Source organism: Peromyscus leucopus, chromosome 1 (genome assembly GCF_004664715.2).
Source record: "Peromyscus leucopus breed LL Stock chromosome 1, UCI_PerLeu_2.1, whole genome shotgun sequence".
In the NCBI taxonomy this organism is placed as follows: domain Eukaryota; kingdom Metazoa; phylum Chordata; class Mammalia; order Rodentia; family Cricetidae; genus Peromyscus; species Peromyscus leucopus.
Genome location: NC_051063.1, coordinates 68,686,301 through 68,693,426, shown reverse-complemented (window position 1 = coordinate 68,693,426; position 7,126 = coordinate 68,686,301).

The following is a 7,126-nucleotide window of genomic DNA, read 5'->3' as shown; positions in this document are numbered from 1 at the left end:
CGCGCACAGTGGCTTGGTCCTCTATGAACACTGCAGGTTGGGGTGATCTTGAACTGGTGATTTCTGTTTCCTGTAACGAGGAACTATTTAGACTTAGTCCTCATTCTCTGTCATTACCTCAGGTCTGTCTGCGGCATGCTCACTGAACTCTATGGTGACTCAGTGGGGCCACACCACACAGATTCTCCATACCAGAGACATGAGGGAGCCTCCCAGAATCTCATCACCTCCCTTGCCAGGATGTGTTCTGAAGCCTTCCATTTTGCCTAGGCAAAGTCTGCGTTAGTTAAGACCAGTCTCTGGAAGGAGTTTCCCTGGCAGCGCCTCACTGGCTCTTGGTTTAGGGCAGTAGGGGACAGGCCCAAGTACAGTCAGTGAGCGTTGGCGTGAAAACAACGGCACTGTTGAGTGTCAAGTGCCTTGGGGGGCTTCAAAGTCTCCCCTGGGCTGCTCTTTTATTATTGATTATACCCAAGGCTACTCAACCCAGTGTTCATGGGACCAGGATGAGGTCCCAGGGGAGTCAGTCCTCTTTTGTGATAAGCTGAAGGAGAGGCCGACTCCTGGTCAATGCCTGCTGGGGAGGATTCTGCAGGGTCAGGTGCAAATGCTTCTTGGTTCTGCTGGAAGTCTGGAGGGCGACAGAAGCCTGTCTGCAGAAACACTTCCAGGTTGTCTCTCTGCCACATCTCATCCCTCCTTCTTGAAGGGGCACCCTTTATTCTCTGAGCACCTCTCTCCTCCCCTTATGGCCTTCCCTCCTGGAAAGGTTGAGCCCTCTCCTTCCCATGTTTCCTCCACAGTGAGAGGCTTTTTGGTCCAAGTTTGGGGCTGCTGAGACTGGAGGGGGCCTAGAGGGAGCAACAGGGTCTCTGCTGCAGGCTATATTCCAGAGGGAAAAATTGGAACACTTGAGAGCTGGAATAAAACATGAATGTAAAATGCAAGTGAGGAGAAATTTCCAGGGAGCATTTGCCTACTATCACGCTAATAGAGCGAGACAAGCAGGTTGCTGGGTTCCAGGCACTCAGAAGCAAGCTCCCAACATCCAGGGAAACCAGGGTACAGAACACGGGCCCTCCAGGCGTGAGAGGGGGTGTGTGTGGAACCCACCCCATGCTGTCCTTACAGATCAGGCAGAACAAACTGGGGCAGGAGGGGGATTCAGAAGAAGGAAGGCTGCAAAGAGAAGCTGACTCCAGGGGTCCACCATGTGGGGGCAGTAGCTCTGACTGTTGCCAAAGAGGAGAGACACCAGCACATTTTAACAGCATAATGAAAAAAATCCCATTTTAATATCAGCCCAAAGTTTCCGTGTATATCCTTTCATATTTAAATTTATCTCCAGAAAATTATCCACACAGTTAAGACTCGGGTGAAAGACACCGATAAAAGCGTAGAAATCACAGCCAGAGTGGAACAACCTTCAGAAACATCACAGTATGTGGGTGATTTTCTGAGCGGATGAAGCTGGGCTTACAGTTTATGCTGGGAGTGTTTGAGCTAAATTAAGTCATGAGGGGAGATAATACAATGCACAATCATTTTAAGGTAATTGAATCATGAAAACTAAAAATTTGGAAGAAAACAGATATTTTACTTAATAGAAACCATCTGTACCGTACAGTAGGCAAATTGCGTAAAAATGAATAAAAGTGTCTCCGGAGGAGAGTGACTCCGGCACCGGAGTCTGTAATGAAGATGTATATGGGCCTTTTAGCACTTGCATTGTCTATTAGAGGAGGTAAATCGCAGCAGCGGATAAGGGAAACAGTTACAAATTTTATTACCATCATCTGACTGATGACAAATGTACCAATAGAAAGAACACATAGGAGATGGGTCTCTCCCCAGCCCCACCACCTTCCGCTCCGTGCCCACCTTCACGAGAAATCCTTATTGAGTGAGGGTCACCACGACCCCTTTGTCTAGTTACTATTGGGTTGGTGACTGCTACCCACGAGGACCATCTTTTAACTTGTTTAGGCTCTGAGTGTGCCGTTTGATTTGATTTGACTCCACCAGGGAGGCAGCTAATTTAAACATTTCTGGAGTGGCTTTTTGTGCCTGACTTTTGGCTGCAGGGACGCAGGCGGTTGATCTCCAAAGTGTTCCTTTGCTCGGCTTGACCCGCATCAAAATGCATTTATTTGACAGGATACTTTTGTTCTGGAAGCCGGGCTGACTCTGTCTCCGTAGCTGAAGGTCGAGTGGCCGCGGGTTTTCAAAACAGGCGCTTACTTGTGCCTAATCTGCAAATTAACTAAATAATTGCAACTGCTAATTATTCAGTATCAGGACTGAAATACAGAGGGCTTGAGTAATAATCAGCTGTTTAAATTAAGTTGGTGACAACCACTATTAGCTGCTGTGATTTAATAATCCCAATAAATGTGCACATTTTAAAAAAGGGGCTCTTTGTAATTTTTGTCCCAGCATTTACAACTGAATCTGTTAATGAAGGGCGCACAACAGTTTTATGTTACAGATGATGCCGTAATAGGTGAGTAAAAGGCTCTTCCTGACAACCAGAGCGATGGGGATGCCTCAAGCAGGAGCCGGTGAAATCAAGTTTCTAGTTCTGTGTGTTCTGATGACTCAAGGCCAGGAGGAGAATCTGATTCCTCTTGGATATTATGCATTTTGGGGCAATAAGAAACAGATCCCATTAGCAAATATGTAAAGGCCTCCCTTAAGAGTTACACTTGGGCAAATTTAGAACAAATGAGATGCAATTTTCTATCTTACAAGCTTGCCTGTTTTACCTAATATTATAATAATGAATTGACTCCAACAACTGATGATGGTGTGCCTGGAGAGGAGGGGCACATGTGCAGTGGGAGATACCTCTCCCCTTCCAGCCTGCCTTTGTGACATTTCTGACCTCACCCTGAACTCCTGGGGAAGTTACTTCACCCTAGCAGAGCAAGGTTGGGTGGCAAAAACAGGCTGTGAAAGGAGAGATCCATGTGGACCCTGGCTGCCGTGGAGAGATCCATGTGGACCCTGGCTGCCGTGGAGAGATCCATGTGGACCCTGGCTGCAGTGGAGAGATCCGTGTGGACCCTGGCTGCAGTGGAGAGATCCGTGTGGACCCTGGCTGCGGTGGAGAGATCCATGTGGACCCTGGCTGCACGACCTTTGCCTTCCTGCCTCCTCTTCCTGCCTCTGTCTCCCCACTGCTGATAGCACTTTTTTTAGTGGTCAATTGAAATTTTATGGCTAAGTTATTTAAAAGACACCATAGAAGAGCTAAATGAGGGAAGGATGATGGAAATGCTGTTTTTCTTTTACCATAATTACTCTTGATAGCAATTTGAACTAATTTGCATTAAAAACACCCATTTAGCCAAGCTGCTGAAAACAGGGACTTACGGTGTGCAAATCTTAAAACCTCAAGACTCTTTCCTCCCAACCCGCGTTCACTTTGAACTATAAAGCCATGAAAGACCCCACTCCATTCATTATTCTCTCTGCTGGGCCAAGGCTCACCCTCAGCAACCCAAATGGCATTCTGGGTTCCATGGCAAAGGGCACACCTTTCTCATAGCTGCATTTTGCAAGCCTGGAGAGTAGGACAGAGGTTGGGGTAGAGACCCAGGTTCCTTCCCTTCTCAGGGTGATCTGTATGTCCTTCATCTTCACTTCCCTGAGACTGTTTATCTTCAAAGCAAAAAAGTTGACAAAATACTCCAGTCTCCGCATAGTCTAGAATTTAGAAATACACATGCACACGTAAGCGTATGTTTTTTTCTGAAGCAATGATAGGCTTGGTGTGTGTGTGTAACACCACCACAGTTTCCTGGCTAGTGGCTGGGCTGTGTGTGCGGGAAGGGCAGGCTTTGTGTTTGTGCAGAGGCTACCGCTGCTTCCCTGTGTGCCTGTGTTCTGTATGTATGTCTGCCTGCGGTCTGTCTGCCTTTGGTTTCCCAGTGCTGCACCTGCCTTTTTACTTCAGCAAGAGAAAGGAGAAGATTGAAATCTGATGAGGAACTGGGGACCATTTGGACCCTCTTCCATCTTCTTAACATTTTTCTTTGGCTACAAATCTCCTCTGCTTCCCTCCCCCCAACCCCACTTGAAGACATTTGAATCTAAAATTCAAGAGGAAAGAAGTTAAATTCAAAGCAGGCATTTCCACGAGTCTGGCAGTGAAGTCTGGAGAGAGGTGTCCATCCAGTGGGTAGAATGCATAGACAGAGGCCCTAGCTTTGGATTCTGTAATGCCTCCACCTCCAAATATCTACACATGAAGAAAGTGATGCCCCTCAGGGGGAGTTTCCACTTAGGGTCAGTAGCATTTTCCTTTCTTTTTGTCAGTTCCCTCAAATGCCCACATTCTCTGAATCCATATAACATGTACACATGCTCCTGAACGGGGAAGATAATTTCTGGAATTAGAAGCTACAGCTGCAACCAGCCAGAGCCAAGGACGGTATATCTTCCCCTTCCCCTTACTTCCTCTCTGCTCACCTCTCTCCTTCTTTTCTTCTCCCCTCTCTCTCCTTCTCCTCCCTTCATCCCTTTCCCTGTCTCCCCCTTTTCAACACCCTCTTTCTATCTCGTAAATAAGCACCTGTCAGGCCCTGCCTTCCACAGTCCCCTGTTGCCCACCTGCAGACTGGACAGAGCACAGCTCCGCAGGGTCAGGGCCACCATCAGTGTCACAAGAAGGTGGCCCAGGGTGCAGAGCGGGAGCCAGACGTTCAGAGGACTGTTGCTCCGCACGCACTGGTTCTCAGGGCTGAGAACCTTCTGGCAGCGGGGGACCAGTCCAGAGGCTGAGAAGCCCTGGGTTAGAGGAAGAAAAAAGGGGAGAAAGGCCACAGGGCCGCTGCTGCCGCATCCCACTGGGAACCGTGGTGTCTTGACTACTCTCAAACACAAGATGGCACTCTTAAGCTTTCAAAGGAGCTGGCCTCCTCAGGAAATCGACACTCTACCCTGGCCAGCGGCCTCCTTTCAGAGCATCTGTAGAGGGAAGAAAGTTGAGGTCCCTTCCCCGAACCCACCAGGTAGGGGTTCTGCCTCATTCTTCCTAGGGCTATGCAGCTGCACAGAGACCCACCAGGCAGAAACCCCTGCTGTCAACCCAGGCATTTTGCTGTGTGGGCCTTGCAGACCCGGTACAGCTGGACTCCCTGGCTTTGTTTCCAGCGTCGGAATAAAGGAAACAGCTTAGGAAAGGAGGTTCTGACCCACACAACACCACCATGCCCCGAGGACAGGGGCTGTCAGAGTCCCCTGTGTCCAGGACGCCCCACCAGGCTGGTAGATGGCGCTACCATTACTTACCTGATTGTGGCCCAGAACCACACTGGCAAGAGCTTATCAGGGCAGGGTCTCAGGGCATGCAGAAAGCCCCTTGGGTCTTCTCCCACTAGGCTGACACCCTGAGTATACGAGAGCTCTTCTGTGGGAGAGAAGGCTGTTTTTCTGGATCCCATGTCTCCCTTGGCTGTGATTAGCCACCTGTCTGCCTGTGAGTCCCAGAGGACAGGGACCTGGCAGGGCCAGATGCCCATCATTGATGGGCAAGAGCTGGCTCACTGCACAGGCTAGGAAGTCAGATCGGCCCTGGAGATCAGCTCTGGGACTTGGGAACCAAAGAGAAAGGGTTGGGGATGCGCTCTAGGAGTCAGGTCAGGAAGCATGTTGGGAGTAGGTATGAACACCTACCGCATAGATGAAGGGGCCTGGGCACGGGCTCATGCCCACCAACTGAAGACAGTACCGGAGAGCATGTCCAGCCCCAATGCTGCCTCTGGGAGAAGACTGTAGGGGTCGAGTTGTGCCTCATATTATGGGGAGCACTCTCACAGTGCACTAGAAGCCATGGGGTCATGGCAGGGTTGAGACTTGCCTGTTTGTCTATCTGTTAACACGCACACATGAGCATGAGGGCCCTCAATAGCTCGCTATCAGGGAATGGTGTGGATTTAGAAATTCATAGACCTGGGTTCTTATTTGGCTGCACCACTTAAATGCAGGTGGCTTTTAGTAGTCACTTGGCCTCTCTGAGCTTATTGGCCAAGGGGATGAAAACTGCCCCTTCAAGCTTCGGGGAGACAGTCGAGCAGAAGCAGCTCAGTGGGGCTTGACAAACGCCGAGTGTCCCTGTGAATCTCTGTTTTCCATCTCAGACTTCCTTTTGCCACTCTGATGTGGACCCGTCTCCAGCCTCCTTTCAACAGTAGCTGTGTTTGCGAGACCACCGGTGAGCATTAGCGGACTCCAGAGCCCATCAGGGGTCACCTTATAGGCTTTGCCTATGAGTACAGTGTCTGGAGATGTGGTGGAGGACAGGACTGCTGCTCCGTTATCTGTGTCTGTTGGGAGCCTTCCGGTCTTTGTCTTACTTTTTCCAGTGTGTGTGTGTGTGTGTGTGTGTGTGTGTGTGTGTGTGTGTTGCACACATGTATATGCATGTTTTATGTGTGTAGGCACACCTGTGTGTAGTTGTATCTGCACACATATGTAAGTTCAAGGTTGGTGTTGGGAACCATCCTCCACTGACCTTGTTCACTGAAGCAGGTTCTCTCAATCAAACCTAGAGCTCACCGATATGACTGGTTTTAGCCAGCTTGCTCTGGGGATCCTCTGTCCAACATTTTGAGGCTACAATGACAGGAGGGAACCCACGCTCACCACCACCACCACCTGGCATGTCCAGGAAATGGCAGAGCTGTGGGGAGGTGGTGATACCTGCTTCCCAGACACCCGCCTCTTGGGATCTATCCACACAATCTGGATGCAGCCCGGATAAGTGCGACCAGACACTCTACCTCAGAGCCCTGAGTTCAACTGTCACCAGCCTCCTGAGATAAGAAGCCTTGGTGCTAGCCTAGGGTACTGAGGTAAAGACGATTCTCAGGAACTCAGTTCCGGTCCTGTTTCCCAGCACATGTGAGCAAAGTTGTTCTATCCTCTCATCTGACAAGCAGCTCTGGGTTCCAAGCTTAGGGCAGTACAAGCTAGCTGTGCTTGAACCTCTCAGGAATCTCTACAAAGAGCGCTTGTGCCTGAGTGGACGCTCCAAGGTATGGATTATGCTGACGGGGCCTCTGTCCTTGGAGAGTATTATAAAGACATAATCACTGATGCACGAAAGGGTTTGGGCACATCA